The sequence below is a fragment of the Lepisma saccharinum genome, chromosome 21 (genome assembly GCF_977018435.1).
Source record: "Lepisma saccharinum chromosome 21, izLepSacc3.1, whole genome shotgun sequence".
Lineage (NCBI taxonomy): Eukaryota > Metazoa > Arthropoda > Insecta > Zygentoma > Lepismatidae > Lepisma > Lepisma saccharinum.
In genome coordinates this window covers 57,918,651-57,945,688 of record NC_139249.1, presented here as the reverse complement: position 1 = coordinate 57,945,688, position 27,038 = coordinate 57,918,651, and positions in this window count along the sequence as shown.

Here is a 27,038-nt window from a genome sequence, read left to right as displayed (position 1 = left end):
ATTTCGTAAAATTTTCTTGATCGCTTCGCTCGCAATATCTTCGCACTTATAGTCCAAATTCAGAGCCATACCATGGGGCGGCGGGAGTCGGCCTTGGGAGCCAAATGATCTATGTGGGGGGGGGGGGATGTTAAAGAGAATGCCATGGAGCCCCGTAAAATTATTTGCACCCTTTTAATTAAATTTCTCTCTATGAAACTTCATATGAAATATTAATGATGCCACTGTAATCCAAGAAGTAACTGATTAATCAAGGGATTCCAATTTGTTTGTTGGGTGTCAAACACATGTATTTCAACAATAAAATAACAAAATTCACACAACATTTTGCAAAATGATTAACGTAACCAGGAGGTAAACATTGTCTGTTGTGATGCAAGAGTCTCTGCCCTTTGAAGGAAATAGAAACCGTGGTGGACTTAGGGACCCATGTTTTAGCAAGGAGAAAAAAATATTACAAAGTTTTACATAATTTATCATCAAAGTGTAGATAATATGTAACCATTATTATTTAATTAATTCGATTTTTCTTGCATAACACAACACAATGGTGTTGTTGGTTTCTCGTTAGATTCTCGTTAGATTCCTCTGTGAGTAAAAATCTTGCATACTGGAAACTAGTGGGAAACATTATGAAGCACGATTTATAAAGGACTCCGTTAATCAGCTCTGCAGAGAGGCCCAAACCTGGTGTTTTTCTGGCTTTGATTCTCGGGATGGGTTATCTAAGGTTGGTACTTTTCCGGCCTTATGCCTCCAAGGTTCACTCACCCTTATATCAATGGGTACCCGAGAGTAAATCAACGTGGTAAAGGCTGCCGGAGCGTAGTGATCCCTGATCACATCACCTCCAAAATGATCGAGATCGAGAATGTGTGGGCCCCACCCTTGCATATGCCATCCTGGCACGGTCATAGGAGCCGACTCCATGGGGCTTGGGGGGCTCGAGCCCCCCCCCCCCCAATGTTAATAATATGGGGGAAGAGACCCTCAAATAATTTTGCTTAAGAGAATCTAATGTTTTATTTTGCTTCTCTTGTAAAGTTTATTCTGAATTGTGCAACATGAACTTAACTTAAAATACACATTTGAAATGTTCTAGACCATCAAATTTGGGAGCTGAGACCGCTAAACCATCAACTTGGGGGGGGGGGCTATGAACGGAGACAGCAAAACACATGACTTATTACTATATACTAAGTATATAATTATGAGTATTGATAACATTTGTACTAAAAAGAGTTTCAAAATAACGAGGTGATATGACAATTATACCAGTATGTTTCTTGTTTAGTAAATTCCAAACAATTTGAGGTAGTAAACACGACTTTCAGGCAATATTGATATGTACGATATTTAGTTATCCTCGAAATCTCTTCCTCTAGTCCAAAGAATAAGGGGAGAATAATTCTAAAGTCTTTGAGTTTATTTAACACTGGCTTGCAGTAAAGTACGCAAGGAAAGCTTATGAAAAGTCTGTATTGCGAAAGCGGGAACGGCTATGATCAAAGGCATTATTGCTAAAGCACGGCGTGCTATGTGTTTATTTATTATTGCAAAATTAAATTTAAAAAGTAAAATATTGTAGCAAGAACAAAAAAGTAAAACTATTTGCCTCCGATTTGTGTTAGCATTTATGTAAAATATTAAAGAAAACTGTTAAATATTGTAAATATTCGCTATTTTTATGGGTACGTCAACACTAAGGTTCTTTGCACCCGTCACATGTCCTTTTTTTACAAGTCTGTTGCGGACATTAAAACACACCCATGCCCTCGCCGGAACTCGAATCCGACACCTCCGGATCAAAGCGAGTTGAGCCGACCACCCAACACGCTCGGCTACCGAAGCCGGCATAAAACTGTTATGTTGGCCTCTTAATGTAAATACATAGCCTACTTTCAAATAAAAATGTTAATTGTTATCTAAAAAACAAATGAGCAGACACACGTTTTTCATGTTACATTTCATTTGCATGAGGAATATAATAGCTGCTTAAATCTGCTATACGAAGACTTAATTTTTATTTTTAAAATTTATTTCATTTATTTCAGTGATCAGAGCCTACCCAATAATTTTGACAAGTCGGCGCCCCTGGGCACTCTGAGCACGGTGTTATATGCACGGGAAAATTTACATTACCTTTACCTATGGAACTCACCAGAATACATGTTGCTAAATTCCACTGAGTCTATTTTTGCGTTCAAAAGTAAATTTTAAAAAATTGCAACGCATTAATCACTTCTAGGCTATTCAGAAAGCACTTCATCAACATTATTTACCGATGTAGATGTAGATTCAGTACCACTTGAGAGTTCACAAGGGGATACGAAATCAATACCGGGAAGAACGTTCGCAATAACGACGACCCAATGCAACGAGGCAAGGAATTTTCACAATTCTGGCAAGAGTCACCGCGTGACTTTTTTGGGGCGGGGCGGGGAGCGGGAATGCAAAATTGAATTTTGCGGTGGCGGTAGCTTACATGGTTTAGACATATCGAAAGTTCTCAAACGACACTGTAAAGATTCGTGATAAACCTCCAATACCGCTCTCCAAATTTTCCATTATATAATCAAAGCTCAAGAATGGGTTTAAACTCGGTACACTTAGTACATTCCACTGATGTTCCTATTTCTATACGCTTCCACGTGAACACATCACAGGAAGGCAAGTTCTTCGAGCCGATGTGACGATGACGTCACAGAATTTTCAGACCGTGAGGGTTGACAAAATCCCATTCATTCTCTTTGCAAAAGGGGATGAGGCCTTGCTCGAAAAAGGTTTTATATCCCTGCAAAAGGGGACCTTCAGGCAGTGGGCAGAGAACACAACGTAACTTGACTGCGGGACAGAAGGGATGCCTTCTTGCGAGGCATAGAGGACCAGTCGTCCTTGAGCGAGGGAAGGTTGGGGGAGAGACGGATCCATTGACCATAGTTTGATGTCGTGCGTCAACGATTTCTTTAAAAACAACCCGCAAACTCCGTGCTGTGACTTCCTGCGTGATGTAGGCTTTGTCTTGGTTGGGACCAGAGGCGCAAACACGAATTTTTGTCTGGGGGGAAGGCAAGTACCAGAATAATCGTACCAATAATAATAATAATAATAATGTTAATAATAATGTTGCTAATAATGTTATTGTAACATTATTATTATTATTATTATTATTGATTTACTTTATTTTACTTCTCTTCTTGTGCCGATCACCACTACTAGTTAGCAGTCCTAAAAATATTCCCGAATCAAACGATAGTATTATATATATTGTAATATTGGGCAATGTTTGTTAGAAGTGTTAATTTAAATTTTAGATTAACTGAATACTTAAGAAGAAATGATGCCTCTCGCTCGAGCGCGTTCGTCTCCCGAGTTTTCCCCGTTTACTTCTGAAAGAAATAATCAATTCCACTTCTCCGTAACTATTGGACTTACGACCTTCAAATTTTTATGGGACACTTTTCAAAGGTTTATTTCATAATCTATTCATTCAAATTTTCATTCTCACAAATGGTTTGATATTTGGTTTTATTTACATTAAATTTGGCAATGTTCATTCCAAATGCCATAAACAGGCGAAGTCAAAATCGACCCTTTACACGGAACGGGGTCTTTCCCGGCGGTTGGAGTTTTTTCCCCCTCATTTCGGCAGGACCGCGAAGGAAGGGAGGGGTGCTGCTAATGGCCCGCCTGCTTTTGACCACGGAATGCTTGAACCTTCTTTCAGTGTGTTTTACGAAGCAACGGGAGTTTGTGTTATATGTAACAAGTGCCAAACCTTCGTTGGAAGAGTAAACCTTCAAGAAATGGAAGATCGAAGAGAGAAAAGGCGCAGAATACCACATTCAAAGGTTCCAAAGAAGAAATCTCGGCAGGGTGCTCTTCTTCGGAATTAATGGGAAAACCACAATTCATCTCTTTTCATTTAGATCGTTCGACGCCCAAGGCCGACTCTCGCCACCCCCAGCTACGGTTCGGAACTTGATAATACTAAGAAAATCAGGTACTGTTAGCGAAGAGAGGAAGAAAATTTTACGAAAAGTATTTTTATTTACATAAAATTTCACAATATTTTTTATTTTTACTTCAACTTTTGTTCACTTTTTGGCTAATTTGCGAAGACGGGGATGAGTGATTATATGATGAAATTGAGGAATGGACACTCACAAACATCCATGCCCAGGCCGGGAACCCGAGACACCTGGCGTTGGAGCGAAATGTGCTAACCACTCCGCCACGGGAGCCGGCTGAGTTCACAATGAAAATTGTTTGCATGTCCGGGTAAAAACAAATATTTAATTTCGATTTTGTGGTTTGATTGAATTGGTTTATTTTATTTGCTTTTCTGCCACTTTTAGCTAATCGTGAAGATGAGGATGATTGATGTTCTGATGAACCGACACTCACAAAGAACAACCATGCAAAGCCCTGGCTTCGAACCTTGCATCCCTGGCATTGTTGTGCACAGTGCTAACCACAGCGTCATGTAGGTCGGCGATTTGGTGTATTAAAAATAAACAGAGAATCCTTGTGTATTAAATCATTCTTAAGCGAAGTGATAGCAAGGGACACCAGATCACCAAAAATAAAAAAAATAAAGACAAAATGAAATAAAAATAAAGAATACGGCTTCGGTAGTCTACTCGGTAGGGCGTCTGACTGCCACGTGGGAGACACAGTTTCGATTCTGGAGGTGGGCCTTGTCCACTCATAAAGCGGCTCTGAGGCTCACCTAGCCTCTAATCAGTGTGTATCTGGGGGCAACCCTTGCGATAAAGGCGGCCGGATCGTGGTGCTGATCACATGACCGAGACCGAGAATGTGTGGGCCCCTACCTTACATCCCCTAAATGTGTGTTATGGCACGGTGCTATATGCACGGGGAACTTTGCTTTACCTTAGCTGTGAAAGTAATGACGTCCTATACAGAAATTTATCCACGCACCCCTAACGACTACAAAATTTCTCAACTCTCACCTAAAATTTTTCACTGAAGTCAAATTTATAATTATTTCGGCTCTAAATTTACCCTTACACTTCTGTAAAATTCTAGGTTGACCCCTGGTCATATAAAATCAGTATCGTTCGGCTTGCAATTGCAAAACAGTGATAGACTTTTTGCTAGCTTCCTAGTAATACAAACTTTCTAGTAGAACCATATCAAATTCTTACTTATTATACTTGGAAAATATTTCTACTTAGTAACAACTTTTCTCCCGAAAATTTTGGCCAGGGTATGAGGCCGGAGGCCACTCACCATCGTGAGCAAATTGGGGAGCTACGAACGATTAGCGTAATCAGGTCGTGGAAACCTATAACAACAACTGAGGGTTCGTCGTGCTAATCACACGTCATCCCGTAACTGGTAGCATGACAGAGGCGGAACCACTAATTTTTTAAAATTTTTGTCTGGAGTACCATAATAAACGTACCAATAATAATAATGTTATTATTATTGATTTTCTTTATTTTACTTTGCTTCTTGTGCCACTTTTGACTTATTTGCGAAGATGGGGATGAATGATATGATGAAATTGATGAATTGACACTCAAGCCGGGATTCGAACCCGGGACCAACATTATTATTAGTATTATTGGTAGTAGTAGTAGTAGCAGCGGTAGTAGTAGTAGTATCAAAGACGTTATTACCCTCGTAAATTATGCAAAAAGGGGTAGAAGTTGGTGCTAAAGTATTTGTTTTCGAACAAACGATCTAAATTATTTTTCAAGACGTTCAATTTCACATTAATAATGGAAAACAAGTACTCAAACTATTTTTGAAAGATAGTAATGTTTGATAAATGCATTCCAAGTATAATTCCCTTTTACATTAACATGTATAACTCATGCACGATATATGTTTCGCACATATGCAACATGGAGCGACGTGGACACTAAATTGTGTACGTATTCAAAGTTTCTTTAATGCATATTATATAGAATATAATATATTATTTAAATACATTACACAATAAATTCATCCATCTCACAATAAACCAACAGCAAAAATTACATAAATTGTGCACGCTCCTTTTCCTCAACAATTGCTCATACATTTAAAACAAAATCAATTAATAAAAGTTTCACTCTCTCTCTCTGGTAATTTACAATGCATTACAGAAAACAACCTGCGAGCAAGAATATTTTTAGATCCATTTTTTTTTTAATTTAATAGGGCGCAAATAATTTCACGGGACGCCAACGCATTCTCTCTTTTACAACTTTTTAGCCTCCCCGATGGCGTAGTGGTAACGTCGTCACCTTTTGATGTAGTCCCGGGCTCGATACCCGGCGGAGGCACATGACAGTGCTTCGGATCCCACTTTAAACTGTATGTCCAGTCGCTATTAGCCTTTCTGTGCATAAAGTAGACTTAAAACCACAATTCATCTCTTTTCATTTAGATCGTTCGGCGCCCAAGGCCGACTTTCGCCATCCCCAGCTATGTTTCGGGACTTGATAATACTAAGAAAAGCAGGTATACTGCAAGCGAAGCGAAAAAGGAAATTTTACGAAAAGCATTTTTATTTACATAAAATTTGAAGTTGTGGGCGGTAATTGCCCCTTGCAGATGCACTTGGCCGTCAATGTCCCCCCCCAGAACTCATTTCCGTCCAAGGTTGGGGTGGGGGGCAATGCCCCCCTGTAGTTGCGCCACTGTTGCATGATCTCCCTCTGCTGAGGCATATGGGAGTGATGCCGGCAGTATCTTGACCTGCTTGGACCTTTGCGCCATGGATTATAATTATAACACTGATTAACAAAAAAATAATTTCGGTGGATATCTTGGTATCCAACACGCGTTCTAAGACAATTGAAACATGCTGATTCAAAATATGCAAACCATTTGTCTGTAACACCCACCATTCTTGAGATATACAACATCAACCATTTATATATGTTTAACATTGTATCAAAGCAAACAACTCACAGACATAGGTTTCACTAGAGCACTTTTTGGTCCATAGAGTACTATTGAACATGGCTTTAGCTAAGAAAATAATGCAAAGGCATCACATGACACATATACTATATAGTAACATCTAGTTGAAGGTATAATAAACATATAAAATACATACATATAGAAAATACTTCCTTAATTTAAGGTGTTTGGTTTGAATTTTTTGGCTGTAGAGTTGCGTTTGTGCTGAGCATTTGGCATGTCGCGCTGAAGCGTCCAACAGTAGTCCGCCTACATTGCTGCACTCCATCGACACTGATTGCGTGATTCCATCACTGAGATGTCCTGATGAAAATGTTCACCATGTTCGTCGCTGACTGAACCTAGGTTCTCGGGGAAGAAGTCAAGATGTGAGTCGAGGAGATGAATTTTGAGGGACATGTTGCAACTCGTCTTCTGTACGCACTAATGCACTTCTGCACAACACTCACATAGTCAGCAGATTTATAATTTCCAAGGAAATTGGCTACGACTGACTTGAATGCCACCCATGCATCTCTTTCAGTGCCACCCACTAAGTCTTGGAAGTGGCTGTCAGCAATGATCTTCCTTATTTGTGGACCTATGAACACACCTTCTTTCACTTTCGCATAACTCAACTCCGGAAACTTGTTGCACAGGTACCGAAAAGCCTCTGAGTCGTTGTCTAGTGCCTTCACGAAATTCTTCATGAGTCCCAGCTTCAAATGAAGCGGTGGCATGATAACTTTTTCACTCTCAACCAACGGCACACGAAGGACGTTTTTTACTTCATGGCTGCATTCTATCTCTGGTCAGCCAATTCTTATTTATGTAGTGGGGTGTAAGGGGTGCTCCTTCCACGTAGTGCACCCAATAGTCAATCTCACTTCCACGTAGTACACCCTGGACTGCAGACTAACGAGGCTCTGGCGACTGGCCCCAATGCCAGTATAATTTTGTTTGTGTTGCCCTGTGTTTTGTCCTTATTTGTGCTGAGTGCTCCTTTACAGCCTCAGCTTTTAACGAAAGTCAGAAGATTTTAATATTTTATATTTTATGCTTTTAGTTATGCAACGTTAGAGTTGTTATTTGTAACGATATGGGGCTGGACTCCGAATAATGTGACGGGTGCAAAATAGCTTTAGTGCTGACGCACCCAAAGTTTAAAATTCAAATTCAATTCTTTATGTAGTGGTGCTTCCTATCTCTGCTATCCCACTCACAGATGAAGCAGCAGTACTTCTTCGCCTTCCTTATCCAACCGCGCAAGTTGCGTGCACATGTCAAACATATGAACTGTGGTGCCCACGACTTACCACTATCTACATTCGAATCAAAGTATAGTTCATATGCTTTCTTCAGAAACTGTGTAAAAGTCTTCCGATGGGATTTCTGTTAGATAGCCGCACACGTAGCAAAACAGATCTGGTGAATTTATGCAGCCTCTGGACGCCATAATCTACTGTCACTCAAAATAAAAAATAAACAAATGAAATTATAGTAATGCGATCTCGAAAATATTTCGACGTATTACATTAAGTATAACTGTGTTCACAAACGACGAAAAACAAAATCGGTGTTGCACGAAAAATAACCAAAAACGACGAATTTTTTTTTTGAGGAACGGTATTCCATGAAAAATAAAATTTTGTCGATATCTTCAAAACTTGACGTGATGGTGCAAAACGGTTTTCAGATTTCAAATCAGCATAAAAAACTGCATTAGAAAATGTCAACATCATGTCAGATATCTACGGCTTGTTTATCAGTGTAATTATTGTTTACACGGAGAGAGAAATTGTATTGTATACGCTTCATCATCCTCATCGTCGCGATTAAACTAAGAGTTATAAAAGCAACGAAAATAATATATACAGTCAGTTTATGTGAATTATAGGACTGTGTTTTCCATAAAGACCTCGTATGCTTTCTTTCAATTTACTTTATCTTGAAACTTTTTCCCATCAAAGTTGATCTAACGGTGAGCTGAATATAAGTGTAATAAACTTAAATAATTGCTCTTTATATCATTATATCAAGAAAGACGAGATGGAGGAATACAAATATGAAACTGGGAGGAAGAGCCTCCATTATGGTACCATCTTTGAATTTATCCGGAGTGATTAAGTACAAACTGATACACGTACCTATATTTTCTACATTTAATGGACAGCCTCAGTGGCCAAATGATTTGAGTTATCGACTCAAAATCTCACCGCCGAAGATTCCAGGTTCGAACTTCGCCCTGGGTAATGTACAAGTTTTCTTGAAAATTCTATTAATGTTTGAATTAGTAAGATTTTCGGACAGATTTAATTAGTGTATATCCCACGACATATATTGATCGCTGGTCATATAAATTAGAAACTATCTGTTGAAAATATAAATTACAAATTTGCGCTGTCTGGATGTCGTTCAATTTGTCTTTCAAACATGGATTCGTATAAATTGTACGCAATTGAGGCTTTTCAAATCTCATTTCACAGTAAATGTTTTTTTTATGTGGAAGCAATTCTGTGAAGGCGGGACTAAATATAATCTAAAAACTAATTTCTGACATAAGCACAGAAATAAGCATAATATTTCTAATGACTAGAGGCACATATTTTTGGTAAATAAAAAGGCAAAATTTCGGTACAAAAACTGGGTCAATTTCGGGTTCAAAAGCGGTAAATAAAATAAAATATCGGTGTTATAGCGGTGAAAAAATGGATGAAAAGTGGTATATAAAAAAACATACTGGTTTTAAAATTGTGAAAATAATCCTAAATTTGATTTAAAAACTACTCTTATTCCACAGAATTAACATTTCACTTCTAATAGCACATGTATGTAGTTACCAGAGTATTAAGTTTATTTCTGTGTAAAGGAGTCCATTTTTGCTTCTCCAATATTAACAGCAGAATTAATCAATTTTCCGGGAATTGCATAACTCTCAGGATAATTCAGACCTCGGAAGGTGTCGCGTCGGTGAATAAACCCTGAATTTCGTGTTTAAGAGTTAATTTCGCTTTTTGCAGTTCATTTCGCATTATTTCGTGACAAAATATGGTCACAAAATGCACCTCACACCTTTCAAAAACATGAAAAATTAACACTACAATGTGTTTTTTCGTCAAAAACGAAATATGCATGCCCCTACTAATGACGCCTTCTTTGACGAGATCCCAAGAGAAGAAACCTGGACATTAACGATAGGTTAATTATCATATCTTAAACATGTAATTCGATTTCTGTAACAGTGCATTAATTATTATAATAGGCCCGAACCGGAAGTGACATTGGAACATGCTCTTCACAGGAATATTAGAAAATGGAATCCAAGAAGTTAAATGAAGATAGAAGTGTTTTAGTGTTCCAAGGTAAAAACCTGCAATTTTGTGACTGTCTTCGTTTGGATATCACTTTAATTCATTCCTGAATTAACAAACTTACGGACAGAAAACGACAGCAAAAGTTTCACTAGAATAACTTACAAAAAAAGAAGCTCAGTTGTAATAAAATAAGCCAACTATTTTTTTCAGCGAGTTTGCAGATTCAAAATAAAATACCAGGCTGTCCCAGAAGACCTGCACCATACTAAAACGAAAACGAAACACAGAATATCAGAAACAAAGACAGACTTTATTCAGCAAAGTACAGGCCTCCATGTTCAATTACCTTCACCCACCTTTGCGACAACAGTTCAATCTGATGGCGATATCAGGTGGCAGGTTTAGAATTGAAAACCTCACGACAGGCAGAATTTACCTCATCATATGAACTGAAGTGCCGACCACACAGGAAATGAGAGAGAGCGAAATAAACCGTAATCCGATGGTGCAACTTCCAGACTATAGGCGGGATGAGGTAACAACTCAAATCCGTCAAGCTCAGCTAGTGTGTTGGTCACTCTTCGAGACCGGTGACTGGGAGCATTGTCATTTTGCAGCAGTAACCTCTTCCTCCTCGTTAATGCCGGGTATTTCCCGTCCAGAATGGCATACACTCGCGTAATTGTTCAGAATACATTTCACCTGTTACAGCATGATCTTCTGGAACAAACTCATAATGGACAATCCCGTCAATATTCCACCACACACTCAGCATGAGCTTTTTCCCAAATCTGTCCTGTTTCACATGGGCGATGGCCTCCTGTCTTCTTTTCACCCACTGTTTACGTGTATCGGGGTTTTCAGAAACACCCACTTCTCGTCTCCTGTCACAATTCTCCTCCAAAAACGAAGATCATGCGGGTTTTGTAGCAATGTCTAGCAAATTGCAACTCTGCGCTGGGCCTGCACCTCTGTCAGCTCGTGTGGACTTTGTCGAGACTGTTTATTGGTGTAATCCATGTCATGCAAGCGAAGTTTTACTGTCGATTTGGATGCCCCAACCACTCTGGCTAACACGTGTGCTGGATTGTGGTGTAGCATGCACAGCATCCTGCAGAGACTCGTTAATGTCCATCGGAGGTCACCCCGTGCGGCCCTTGTCTGCGAGGCGTAGATCACCCGAAGCGAATTTTTAAACCAACGGAAGCTGTCCATCGATTCACCACTTCTTCGTTCTCCACAAGACAAATTTCCTCCGCTGCCGCTTTTGCTGTTGGACATTTTTTCCATAAAAAAGCTAGCACTGCACGAAGTGCAATTTGGTCCTCACTCATCGTGTCCACTTTAATTTCAAAGGAACACTGGCTACACATGCTGCGCGTGCCTTCACTTGATCCCACGAACCTGTCCTCTATGCCTGCCAACAGCCTTTCACCGGTGGCGCCACCTACCCTCGCAAACTTCATCTCTTGGGGCTCAGTGTGCTGATGGTGCAGGACTTCTGGGACAGCCTGGTATTAGTGTTGAACTAGTGTTTATTGACTAAATTATATATTTTACGCATGTACATAGCCTATTTGTTGTGTGTATATGATGGACAGGGTTTCGCCGATAAGCTGTCATTCTTCTGCAGTCACAAACATCCATGCACAGGCCGGAATTCGAGCCCAGGACCCCTGTCGTCGTAGCGCGATGTGCTAAGCACTCCGCCACGGGTGCCGGCAGTTTTAATTACACAATTAAAATCAATCAATTTAATAATACCGTAACGATCCGTAGTATCTTTTAATTATTATGGAGAACGAACTCCAACTTCCAGTCATTCAACCATCGTTTTCCAATCAGGAAATATTCAGAAACATCACAGGAATGCAGTGTCAGACAGCACTGAAGCTCTTCCTGGTCATCAGCTGTAAACAGACGAAATCCAGGAAGAGGCTACAGGCCTGACTGTGCATTTGTTTATTAAATTGAATTGCAATAAATGTCTTTGAGGCAGAGAGTTCGGGGTCAGTTCTAATTCAGTTATTGAGGAGCAAGTTACGATTGGATAGAGAGAGAGGAGGAGGTTCTAGGGAGAGCGTGTTAACGCTAGTCGCAAGTCAGACTCTACGTACAGTCACAGGCATAACCTCTCACGGCAGATCTTCAGTTGCAGTACAGAGACAGGTATATCCTTACATTACCCATGCTGATCCAATCTTTAGGGGTGTGAAACTAAAGTGTCATGTGTTGCCATTCAAGTGTGTAAATTTAGTACCTCTAGCGCCTTACCATCAAGCTCACCACGAGCAGAGAGTGCTTTACCATCATGGATGAATGATGATTAGTGAGCTACATTCTGTAACGTGGCTTGTGTGGTCAAACGCGATCGCACAAATTGATTAATTGGAAACGACTGGGCTGCGATCGCGTACAAGGTAAATAATAATCTTAACGTCCACACGTCACGCTACAAACATTTATCTTCTTGTATCGTACTTCCTGCACCGTGCTGCGAGAGTTTACGGGAAGCAAGCGCAAGAAGCACGAGACAAAAAGGGGTCCCTGGAATAAAGAAACTTATGAATTGGGCACAGTTATGCAATAGTTTCGAAGGGATTCACCAACGGATAGCAGTGTTTGCCTTCTCCGCTGTAATCTATATTCTAAGTTTACGTTCTCCCGACGTAATATCCTTTCTCCTTTTCCAACGTTGCCAAACACGTACTCCAATAATTGTTCTTTAAAATTAAATTCAATTGGGTTTTCAACCAGTCCACCTTTTTGTAAATCTTACTATTTTAGTGCACGTAATCAAGGCAAATTAAATGATTTCCACAATTCAATTTAACATATGCATATATATTCAAAGTTCTGAAACAATACACCTTGGGAGTATGCCCAATCTCCAACAAATCGAGTTGGGAACAATATTAACAATCAATATGACTTTAACAACAACCTGCGCGTCCTGCGCGCTATTTTAATCTTCTCGCGTAACTTCTCCTTTTTGTTAACAAACCACGAACATGCACCCAAAATACAGTGTAAATCACAACCTTATTCTTTGATAGAACGAGACACCACGAATAGTTGGCGTGTACCAATACGTGTCTCTAAATTACCTTGAAGGTACAATATGCGTATACAGCGCGCCCGCTATTTCTTTTGTCTAAACCCAAAAAATGCCTCTCTTTTTATGCTCAATAAAATGCCTCTCTTTAAGTTTAATCAAATGCCGCTCCTTTTATACTCAATCAAATGCCTCTCTTTAAGTTTAATCAAATGCCTCTCCTTTTATACTCAATCAAATGCCTCTCTTTAAGTTTAATCAAATTGCCTTTCTTTTTATACTCAATCAAATGCCTCTCTTTAAGTTTAATTAAATTGCCTTACTTTTGTTAAATGGCACCAGCTGCCAATATTATTATTATTGTTTCTTTTACATTATTGCATCGGTAGTGCTACCAAAAGGGGACAGGGAGGTTATTAATCTACGAGATAGAAAATTGGGGCTTCGTCGGCAAGAATCGCAATTTTCTGCTGGTGTAAGTATCAAGTGCGCACGTGCGCGCATTTAACTTCACTGACACAACTTTGGGCGATCAAAATGATATGCGTTCACTGTCAGTCTTTATACGCTGCCTCTGCGTGAATAAACTTTATTAAATAGTTCAATTAGGCAGCTAGTTGCGTTTTGCGTAGGATTCTTTGAGAATATCAGATATATATAAAACGCGTCAACAACATATAGTACAAGTTCATGCGTGCATGCACACGCCTTCTTCCCTTGGCTCCTTATTTCTCTTTGTTTAACGTGCACACACCAATATATGCATTGGTTTCAAAACACTTATCAGAAAGTTCGCCGAGAGAAACGAAAAAAAGACAAAAGGGGGGGGGGATAACTGAAGGAGAACTAGTGTTCGTTTTATACGATTCGTTACTCAAGGTTCCATAAAAGTCAAGGTAAATTATCAATCGTTATCGACGAACGGCAAGATCGCAAGATGTAATCACCATTTCCATTTTACAGTCAAAGAGATTGCTTTTGTACATACCTCCACTAACGTTCAATACACACCAAGGCCCACGTCATCCTTCCAGTATACTCGTTCGACAGGCTTCTCCGTGTTAACGGTGGGAATGGAAGGCTTCACTTCAGAAAAACAGTGGTGGAGTTGTATCTCTTGCCGACGATGGATTAGACGTCGTGCCCAAGGTCAGGCACCTGCCGTTCGGAGCGGGAGTAAGAAGTAGCTGCGAGAGGCAGAACGCACACACCGACTAACTGGAGCAGCATATTTTACAACTAGGCCAGTGCGGCCGAAATCGCCGCTAGAGGCAGCACCAGAAGTCATCGTGAGGTAAAGCGACCTCCGATGGCTAAAAAAAAAAGGGGAACGTCGCTTTCTCTTCACTTTTTTTTTGAATATGTAATGTTTGTAAAGCAAAAATAATGCAAACGTTACAAATACCCCCCACTAGAAAAGAGAAAGGAAAACTCACCGATATAGAGAAGGCAATGCAAATTACTAATAAAAAAAAATATTAGCAGGCAAATATATACCCCTGATTGACCAACAATATTAGAAATAGTAAGGCAAATAACACTGGTAAAAAAAAATCCCCAAAAATTAACAAAACACACCATAAGCACACCAAATCGTAATCACCAATCAGAGGTCTACTCTGACAATTTTTCATAATTATACATAAAGTTCAAAATTTTGAAAACCAATTCTATTGTCGATCCTCCAATTTGCAGAACATCGTGCACACCTCCCGGTCGAAACACCTCGATGTCTGACAAAAGTCAAGTCTCTCCTGACTGAAACATATCTGCTACGTTGTCATTCCTATGCATGCACAAAAAGGCTACGCCGAATTGTAAAGTGAGTTGTAACACTGAACCATTTTCCAAAAGAGCACCAGTAGTATCTCACGTCCTCGTAGGAGTAAAACATAGAAAAGAAAAAAAAAACCAGGAATCAAAAACTAGAAAAGAGGGAAGGAAGAAATAAGAAATAGGAAAGAAGAGGAGGAAATTACTACAACAGGGAAAAGGAAGGTAGCACTATTACAAAGATGCAAAAGGCAGATATAATCATAGGATACAGAACATATACAGAATCAAAATTCAAGAGAGCATAATAAGCAGTATTAACAAACACCATTACCAAGAATGAATAATTTCATTCATAAATACACACAAAGCTATAATTTTAAAAATAATACCTGAGTGTATAACAATAACCTTGGGAACAAAATACACGATATACATATATACAAGAGCTATCTAAGAAAAAGAGCTAGGATATACATCGGGTGAACCAGGCAGTACCACTTAAGAATATCAAAGCCAGTTATGAACCGAAAGGGGAGCTCTAAGAAGGACGAGGGGAAGATTGAAGCGTAACAGCAACATCTGAATCCGCTAAATCGACCGATTGAGGAACAATCTCCTCGTCACGAATAACATACGGCTTGACATGGGAGACATGAACCTTACGGACAATTTGCTGGGTGTCAGGGTCGACCAGCATGGCGGTAACCGGACCCAGCATTTTAAACACCTGGGCGGGACCCAACCAACGCTCCTGAAGCTTGGAAGATATGTGAAGCAATGCATTGCTATGGGGAAAGGTACGATACAGTACCAAATCACCTGGTTTCAAAGAAACCTGGGATCTGGAAGGATCATATTTAAGTTGGCGAGAACGCCAAGACTTTAAGAGATGTTGGTAGGCCTCTCCCCAGCGCTGTGCCCGCTCCGGCGAAGGAGGAGCCGCCAATTCGGAATCAGTTTGTAACTCCCAAAAAAAATTCATCGGGCCGTCTATGTCTCGACCCAAAATAATTTTTGATGGAGATGTATGAGTGCTATCATGCTGAGCGGTGTTGAAGGCAAAAGCTATGCTTTCCAGATGAGTGTCCCATTTGGAATGATCCTTGGAATGGTAACAAATTAATGAAGCCTTAAGGTTCCGTATGAATCTCTCCGCTAAGGAAGGATTGGGGTAATAAGCACTAGTGTAAATATGACGAATATTTGACTCGAATAGAAAATTATTAAAGAGGTTAGAACGAAAATAAGATGCATTATCCGAGACCAACTCACATGGAGCACCAAACAACAAAAACAAGGTGCGTAGCTTGTCAATAATATGATGGGATGTAGCCGACCTAAGCGGAAACAGGGACACCCACTTGGAAAAGGCATCCACCACCACCAAAATGTACACATTACCCTTAGTGGAACGAACAAGAGGACCAACCAAATCGATATATAATCGACGCCAAGGGTGTCGTATAACCTCAGAAGATAAAAGGCCAGGAGGTTTACGGACAGCTAGTTTGGCCCTCTGACAAATGTCACATGAACGGACATATTTGCGGATATCAGAGAAATACGTAGGCCACCAGAAAAGCGTCGCTATTTTCTTGATGGTTTTATTGACGCCTAAATGCGCACCACCAACAGGAGTGTCATGATAATAACGACATAATAAATGTCGAAGCACGTGAGGAACAACAACTAAAGAAGAAGTAGAGCGAGGCGGCTGCCAAATCAACAGATCCTGATGCAAATGATAATGCTTAACCTGTTGATTATCCTTCAACTGCGTAATAATAAGAGACAAATCTGGATCCTGGCTTTGCAGAACCGCGATATCTGATTTATTGAAGGGAATGATATTGAATTTGGGAGCCGCGCAAGCCAAGCTGGTACAAGACGGAGATGTTACCATAAAATCATCAGAAGAATGCATGCGTGAAAGACAGTCGGCCACCGGATTTTTAGCAGAAGAAATGTGTTCTACATGGTAAGAGAAACGAGACAAATACAAAAGCCATCGACCAAACTTACCAAATTGTTCAGGGTGTTTTAACAACCAAGACAGAGCCTGATTATCTGTTTGTAGAACAAAGTGTTTAGAAGTTAAATATGTTTCAAATTTCTTGAAACCAAACACCACCGCACAACACTCCGCTTCATATATGGATTGTTTACGTTCCAAAGTCGTACGCTTTCGCGATGCGAATGCAATGGGACGCAAGGAACCATCCACTTCACGTTGGTTTAAGGTAGCACCCAGTGCCAAACTGGAAGCATCCGTTTGAAGAACAAACTCCTTTGTAAAATCAGGCAAAGCCAAAACCGTATGTTCAATAAATGCAGCTTTCAAATTGTCAAAACGAATTTGATCCTCGGCAGTCCACACAAAGGTAGTGTCTTTCTTCCGCTTGTCTGTCAGAAAGGACGTACGATCGGCGAATTGGGGAAGAAACCGGGAATAATATGAGAGTAAACCCATGACCTGAGAAACACCCTTCTGGCTTTTAGGAGCCGGAATATCCTGGATGGCTGAAATCCGATCCGGATCCATAACCATCTGGCCCTTACGAACAATATAACCGAGGTACTTAATTTCTGACGCCATCCAAATAGATTTATCCGGGTTAACAGTAAGACCAGCCGATCGTAAAACCTGAAGGACCTCTCTAAGATGTTCCATATGAGACGATTCGTCAGGTGAATATATCAATAAATCATCTGCATAGGTCAAAAGGAACTTGTATTTAAACTTCCCCAACACCTCATCAAGAACTCTTGACAATATCTGAGTTCCCAGATTAATGCCGAACGGAACGCGAGTATATCGATACTGGCCAAAGGAAGTGACAAATGCTGTCAAGTCTTTACTTCTCTCATCTAACCGTATCTGATGGAACGACTGGCAGAGATCCAAACAAGAGAATACCGCCGCTGATTGGAGATGTTGGAACAATAAGTCTATGCGCGGTTGTGGAAATTGATCATACGCTATCAGGCGGTTCAGGTTCTTGTATGAGCATACTAGACGATGAGTACCGTTCTTTTTGGGAACCAGAAAGGCGGGGCTGGAGTAAGAAGACCGGCAGGGCTCTATGATATGCTGAGCCTGCAACTCTTCAATCTGTTTCCTCATTATGTCCGTTTGAACAGGATTAAGTTGGAAGGGTTTTGATCGAAAAGGGATATCTGAAATTACAGGTATCGAAACCGGATCCAAAGTGCAGGTACCAACCTTTTCCGTAACCACATCCTGAAATTGAATTAACAATGATTGTAAGGATTGGTTATCTAAGTGAACAGGAAGAGAATCGGTAATGACGGACACATGTGAAGTTTCCGGCGAATTCGAGGAGGAACCCGAAAGGGCCTCAGGGATAGGTATCTGAGTAAGTTCAGGGAAAGTAATAGGTACACCCTCCTGATGAAAAGGAAAGGATAAAAGTTGCGTCTCAAAAGAAAGGGTCGCCTTGGTATGGACCAAAAAATCCGTGCCCAAAATTACTGAAAAGGGGAGAGCATCCGACACCCAAAAGCGCCATTGCCAAGTAAGTCGGTCGAGTCGCAAAGGTAGATAACAAAAGGAGGATAAGGAAAACGAATGATTAGTAACATCTCTCAATTCGATGGATTGGTCAGAAAAAATGGGAAAAGAACCTTTAAGGGTATTAAGCAAGGAAGAAGAAATTATAGATACCGATGCAGCGGTATCCAATAACGCCAAAACAGGCTGTTGATTAAGGAGCACCCGCATTGTGGGTGTTGAATGACCTTCAAACAAAAATGGATATTCGGCGTGTAACGGAACAGGAGGTGTGTCCACCTGCATTGTGCTAGAAGGCAAATGTAAATTGGAACCGGAATCTGGCTGCGTTAAAGACGCTACCGCGGGCATACATGATTGAACTGAAGGAGGGTCATGGGACGAAGTATCGCAATCCGCGAAATCGTCCGCCAAAGGCGAATGAGCCGGACAGGCCACAATGTCAGGTTGTCGCTGGAGATTCCATTTCAATTCCGACTGCCAGATATTTTGTGCCAAAAGGAGTAAATCCCCAACAGTTTGAGGACAAGAATGCCCCAAAAGTAACGCACGAGCTGGAAAATTGATACCCTCAATGATCGTACTTATCAACTGAGCTTCAGACCATTCCACCGGGAAGGTTTGACAAGCATCAAAGATATCGCGAACGAAGGAATATAAACTTTCTCCGGGTTGCTGCACCCGATGCAAAACCTCATTCTGGAAGGGCAACAATAAGGAATATGGAACCAATCGATTCCAAACCATTAACTTAAATAAATGCCAGGGCAATTTCTGTAAGAGACCTTCCATCCAAATCTCTGTAAGTGGGGGTAAGGTATACTGTAGAGCCCATAACAAAACAGACTCAACATCAAGCAATTCCAAATTTACAATCTTATGGAGTCTAAACATAAAATTAAACAAAAGATGGATATCCCGTCCATGTAACAAAGGCAAATCCGTAAAAAGGAATTTGAAGGTATTAAAACGTACAAAGTCACGCACGGGAGTATTTTGCTGGGGTAACAATAAGCTACTAACAAAATCCAAAGTTGAAGGGGAGGGTGGAGGTAAAGGGGACGGTGCATAGGGAGGCGGAATATCAAAGGTCATCTCGCTATCCCAAAAAAAAAACTAGTGAAATATGTAAACACACAGAAGTAGAATCCCCAAAAATATCTGTAAAAAAGAAGAATATTGGAAAAAAAAACCTTAACGATGAAAGATCCAAAAAAAAATGGGGGGGGGCAACTGAAGGGAGGGAAAAAAAGTACGTTACAATTGTAACGAAAGGTACAATGTTGGTATGATTAGATCGAAAAAAAAAGGACAGTGCTGCTAATTCTGAACTGCACCCCGTTACAAATTGCACAAAAAGAGAGTAGTAAAAACAATATATGTGTAGGAAAAAAAAAGAGAGACCTGAAAAGAAAAATCAATTACCCAAAAAAAAGGAGGGGGGTCAAAAAGACAATCGGGAGGGAAAAAAATTGTCAGGTTATATAATAACACAGTAATGATGCCGCAATGAATCAAAGAACCAATGCTCTGGTACCAAATTTTGTAACGTGGCTTGTGTGGTCAAACGCGATCGCACAAATTGATTAATTGGAAACGACTGGGCTGCGATCGCGTACAAGGTAAATAATAATCTTAACGTCCACACGTCACGCTACAAACATTTATCTTCTTGTATCGTACTTCCTGCACCGTGCTGCGAGAGTTTACGGGAAGCAAGCGCAAGAAGCACGAGACAAAAAGGGGTCCCTGGAATAAAGAAACTTATGAATTGGGCACAGTTATGCAATAGTTTCGAAGGGATTCACCAACGGATAGCAGTGTTTGCCTTCTCCGCTGTAATCTATATTCTAAGTTTACGTTCTCCCGACGTAATATCCTTTCTCCTTTTCCAACGTTGCCAAACACGTACTCCAATAATTGTTCTTTAAAATTAAATTCAATTGGGTTTTCAACCAGTCCACCTTTTTGTAAATCTTACTATTTTAGTGCACGTAATCAAGGCAAATTAAATGATTTCCACAATTCAATTTAACATATGCATATATATTCAAAGTTCTGAAACAATACACCTTGGGAGTATGCCCAATCTCCAACAAATCGAGTTGGGAACAATATTAACAATCAATATGACTTTAACAACAACCTGCGCGTCCTGCGCGCTATTTTAATCTTCTCGCGTAACTTCTCCTTTTTGTTAACAAACCACGAACATGCACCCAAAATACAGTGTAAATCACAACCTTATTCTTTGATAGAACGAGACACCACGAATAGTTGGCGTGTACCAATACGTGTCTCTAAATTACCTTGAAGGTACAATATGCGTATACAGCGCGCCCGCTATTTCTTTTGTCTAAACCCAAAAAATGCCTCTCTTTTTATGCTCAATAAAATGCCTCTCTTTAAGTTTAATCAAATGCCGCTCCTTTTATACTCAATCAAATGCCTCTCTTTAAGTTTAATCAAATGCCTCTCCTTTTATACTCAATCAAATGCCTCTCTTTAAGTTTAATCAAATTGCCTTTCTTTTTATACTCAATCAAAATGCCTCTCTTTAAGTTTAATTAAATTGCCTTACTTTTGTTAAATGGCACCAGCTGCCAATATTATTATTATTGTTTCTTTTACATTATTGCATCGGTAGTGCTACCAAAAGGGGACAGGGAGGTTATTAATCTACGAGATAGAAAATTGGGGCTTCGTCGGCAAGAATCGCAATTTTCTGCTGGTGTAAGTATCAAGTGCGCACGTGCGCGCATTTAACTTCACTGACACAACTTTGGGCGATCAAAATGATATGCGTTCACTGTCAGTCTTTATACGCTGCCTCTGCGTGAATAAACTTTATTAAATAGTTCAATTAGGCAGCTAGTTGCGTTTTGCGTAGGATTCTTTGAGAATATCAGATATATATAAAACGCGTCAACAACATATAGTACAAGTTCATGCGTGCATGCACACGCCTTCTTCCCTTGGCTCCTTATTTCTCTTTGTTTAACGTGCACACACCAATATATGCATTGGTTTCAAAACACTTATCAGAAAGTTCGCCGAGAGAAACGAAAAAAAGACAAAAGGGGGGGGGGATAACTGAAGGAGAACTAGTGTCCGTTTTATACGATTCGTTACTCAAGGTTCCATAAAAGTCAAGGTAAATTATCAATCGTTATCGACGAACGGCAAGATCGCAAGATGTAATCACCATTTCCATTTTACAGTCAAAGAGATTGCTTTTGTACATACCTCCACTAACGTTCAATACACACCAAGGCCCACGTCATCCTTCCAGTATACTCGTTCGACAGGCTTCTCCGTGTTAACGGTGGGAATGGAAGGCTTCACTTCAGAAAAACAGTGGTGGAGTTGTATCTCTTGCCGACGATGGATTAGACGTCGTGCCCAAGGTCAGGCACCTGCCGTTCGGAGCGGGAGTAAGAAGTAGCTGCGAGAGGCAGAACGCACACACCGACTAACTGGAGCAGCATATTTTACAACTAGGCCAGTGCGGCCGAAATCGCCGCTAGAGGCAGCACCAGAAGTCATCGTGAGGTAAAGCGACCTCCGATGGCTAAAAAAAAAAAAGGGGAACGTCGCTTTCTCTTCACTTTTTTTTTGAATATGTAATGTTTGTAAAGCAAAAATAATGCAAACGTTACAATTCCCAAAAGATCCCACATACCTAAGGGTATGAGACGTGGATGGAGGTGCTTAGGGCTTTCATCCATTTTTGCGGAAATGAGATGAAAATTGGTGATTACGTGGTGATAGACGCAGGATGTTCACTTATGAAAATTTCAATTTTAGAGCATGAAAAGTGAAACCACACCTAAAAATTATCAGAATCAAGGTTTTATCAGTTTTGTTTTACCATCAAAAGTATCCATTTTGAAGCACGGAATCTGGAAAGTTGCTCGCGGATTTATATGAAGTATTAAGTACCAGCGGGGAAACCTACTGCAGTAAACAATGATAGATGTCGAGTTCTAACTCGAGGATGAATCAGATGAAACTTATCGACCTCAAGTCAGCGTCGGTCATCAGCAAAATGTAAAAATGCGGAGGAACCTGCGCCCTAGCTCCGGCGCGGTTACCCGCATCGGGCTGGCGATTTGGTATCAGGAGCGTCCGGCATTCCGCGTGGCGGAAGGTTCGATGTCGGGTTTTAGGCAGCCACATTTTGCTAAAAATGCGGTCGGCCCAGGGACGTTCGTGGACGTTTCCCTATCAATCCGCTCCTGGTAGCGCTGTGGTTCGTTCGCGAATCCTGTACCCTGGCCACGACAGAATTCCCACCCTGGGAAAAATTTTACCATTCCCAGAATTTTTAGAAGAAAAGGCATTTAGATTCGATGGTTTTTTGCATTTACAGGGATTTTAGAACGTAAAAGGTAGGATTTTTTTAAATCATGATCTTGGATACGAAAATTATCACAGCGTTGTTTATGAGGGTTAAAATAATGCAGTAAGCTACAGTAATTTTAAACATTTTTTTTAAATATATCTAACGTTCCTGTGCATTTTGCTCAGATTGTGATTAGGCTTACCCTTAACATATTAATTAATTAAAAACGTGGATTAAAAGTGAATATTGAAGTTATATTATGAACGGGGAAAATAAATTAGAGTATGTTGACTCTGACTCAGTGGCACTATGGTGCAGTTTAACGAGTCATGGCAGAGAGTATGCTTGTTTGAGTCAATATTTTGTTTTTGTTATTATTATTAATTGAAATTCCTTAAAAGTTTAATTTAAATTTTGTACAAAACTGACCGTAACTTGTAAATGATTTAGAATGCTTGAACTATAACTGCTAAGATTATTGCAAAGAGGATATTACATTTTATATATATATATATAGTTTTGGGAACGTATAAGGCCCCGAGGACCACTCATTTATATTCTTAATGACTGAAGTTTCCTAGCACCTCATGAAGGGAGCTTAGATTAAGGAGATAGTCAAGTTTATACGAGATAGTCACTTGCCTTATGTTACCTTAACTTACGAATACATTGCCTAAAAATTTTCAATTCATGTTAATATGTAAAGAAACGAAACGCTAATTATATTCCTCGACACGCTGTACAATGTTCGTACCGTGATTTAGGATATAAACCGCCCGATTAATTAAAAGTTCTAGTTGAGAAGTAATAGATGTATAAATAGGCTGCAGTGACGTGAGATGTCCGTACACAGGTAAGCAGTTGTGACGAGAATGAATCCGTACACATATATACATATACTTATATGCTTTAAGCAAAGTTAGGCTCAGCCAACTTATTTTGAATAACTAGAAGAGGATTAGGAGAGCATCACACGGCGTGGACGTTTCTCACATATTAACGAGATTTTGTTTTGTTAGTATATATTTATATTTTTTTTTTCTCTGTCCGAAACAATGTTTTGTTTGACAGTTGAATATTTATCCTTAGCACGTTGCAGCTTCGAACGTTAAAAACTTTAAAATGTAGATTGTTTTAAATCTTAAAATATAAATATTGCAATTTTTGCTCCAAGTTACGGCATTTATTAATGTTAAATAGGTCCTACACGACTCAAGTGTGCACAAAGTAAGTTTTTTTAAAGGCATTAGTCTCTATTAATTTATTCAAATTTCTTAATATGCGATAATATTTTGTTTAAGCGGTATAATTTATACTAGCTTAGTAGTTACATCACTAACATTTTAGTTATACTTCAGAAGAAGGTGAACATTTATATTAGCGAAGTTTTGTATTAAGCGCCAGTTATTGAGAATATTTATTTTATATGAATATGTAGACGTCGACGTCACGATATTTTTTGCGCCCCAATAACAAGTATTTTCCTTCGGATATTGGATCTAGACCAAAATCCTGGAAATCCATTCTGCCATCGCAGAATGATTAGGGATAAACCACAACGGTTTTAGTTTTAAGCTTTGCTACAATAATATGCTAAGCATATGTTAGAATGGATAGAGAGAATGATAGATTCTTCATTTTTATTGATGTCAGCATAATATAAGGCAATTATCGCATATTTATAGATTAATTATTTTATTTTTGGAATGGTCGACTTTAAATAAGCATCGTTTCCCGTGTAATTTTGTATTTGAGTACATTTTTAACGACCACTTGCACACTATGAGTAACATAAGAGACTAAAATAAGATTTTTTTTTTACACAGCAAAGATTAAACAGGCTTCTACAAGTAAATGTAACCAGTAGGGAAAATAAGCGCAAGGCGAAAAATAACATTATTACTCGTTTAGCTTTAAATACGTTTTCATATGTCCTTATAGTAATATGGTATTTTCATTTTAAATGCACAAGACTGGTTTTCTCATCAAAAGTAAAGTAGAAGAAGCAATACATTCAAGCAAAGTTACTAGCTACCAGTATTTCACAGCAAATCATGTATTTTAGAAGTAATCGATAAACAAACTGGGCGCACATACGCAAACGAATCTATTTCCTCATTGTCATTGTACAGTTAAACGCAGAAGCATGTTAAGGACTTAGGCATTGATGTAGATGCATGCAATACATTATTGACGCAAAGGGTACATTTCAACGGCATCCGAGAAACACAGCAGCGGCCAGAGTTCAGTTACACGGCTTTACATATCTTGCGCGCTCGAATCTACGACCGGACGAAGAATTTTGCTAACGTAAGAATTTCCCCTCCGAACCTCTCCCGTTATGGGGATCAGGTAGCCAGCCAGCAAAACCCCGGTCGCGGGAGACATGTAGACTTGAAGCAGGAAAATTATCGTAAGCAGAAATGATGACGGCTAAATTCTTTAGACTGTAGCAGGTTGCCAGATTGTTAGAACGTTGTCAAATAGTAACTCACACCTCAAATAGTAACTCATAACAAGCAATAATAAATTAAACTCAATTAATCGAATCACGACATATATCATTGGTACTTTACGGGGACAAAAATAAATTAAAATTCCGATTGCTTTATAGGCACTATCCTATTTTCTTTCTAGATTCTGGAATAACCGTGGTAGCTTTCACGAAGCTATTCTCATCATATTTCTTTTTATATTTTTCCACTAGGAATTAGCGTTTGTCATATTTATTTTAATGGGTATAATATAAGAGTTTATTACTAGTTTAAGTATATTTCAATTGATAATGGCATTTTTAAATCATGAGTGGCAAAATTTTATTCTTGAGTGTTGTACCAAAAAGATTGGATCAAAATAATCCTTTTCCGGAAAAATATTCCTATCTTAAATCTACGCTAATCTTACCTTTACCTTAAACCTGTCTCAAATTCGAAATTTATCAGCTGTCGGCCAGAGAACAGCCAGTGTCAGCCCCAAGGGAAACAATTCGGCATTCCCAAACCCGAAAGGAAAATGTCGAACCAGGATCCACTAGCAGCGCGTCCAGTATCCTGACAGCATTCGCCAGCTTGGGAGCCAGAATGCTGAAACATATTCCAGCTTTACTCTACAAGGGATAAAGGAAACTCCCCCCCCCCTCCTTGTTAAGGCAATTCGTAAAGTACATACACCACGACGTGCCACGTTCCAGAGAATCTACACAGCCTCTCAAAAATTGTCGTGCTACGTCTCGAACAAAATCTTCAATATAATCTACAAGTCCAGCAGTAAAACGTTTTACAAACAACGACATGTTCCAGAGGGTAAACTACATGATTCCTCCATTAAAGTGTCATGCTACACTCCTAATATACATATTACTTGACACACTTCCATGTCATGTACAACTCTACGAACGTACGTCTATTCTTCTTCACAAAGCCTCAAAAGAAGAAGTTTTCACACCAAATGTTCTAGTTTTTCATCAAAGGGGTAAAATCATTGGTCCACCCCACGAAGTTCGTCTAAAAAAAACAAGCAGTACACATAGTGATTATTCCTCCAGGAACATAGTTCTCCCATTCCGAGGACACATACGACCACACATTCCATTGGTCGTTACATGATACACTCAGCAGCAAAAATGTATTCGTCAATATTCCAGTGCAGAACAATTCTCATTGCCAGAAGAAATCACTTTTGTACCCTTAAGTTTGAACTTCCCCAAATTATCCCTTCCCAAAGTGCAAGTACGAGAAACGCAGACAGCAGAACTCTACAGGGAAGATGTTCATTCAGTGACAGACAGAAGGAAATGTACAATCTGGGTTGTCCGACTTTCATCAGTACATTCCACACAAGTACAGTGTGGCAGAACGTAGTGGTACTGTACTCTCAGGTACAGTAAAATTCCACGAAGTATAGTCAATCTGAGCTGAACATCGTGTCTGGAATAAAGGATGATTATCCTAAATGGACAATGTTACGATTCATTTGTTCATCGTACTTTAGGTGAACGACATCGAGGTCAACGATGTTGGACTTTTCACTCTCAGCGTGTGTTCAATGCATGTTTATGGAATTATCAACGAACAATTTTCATAGAAGAAAAAAGAC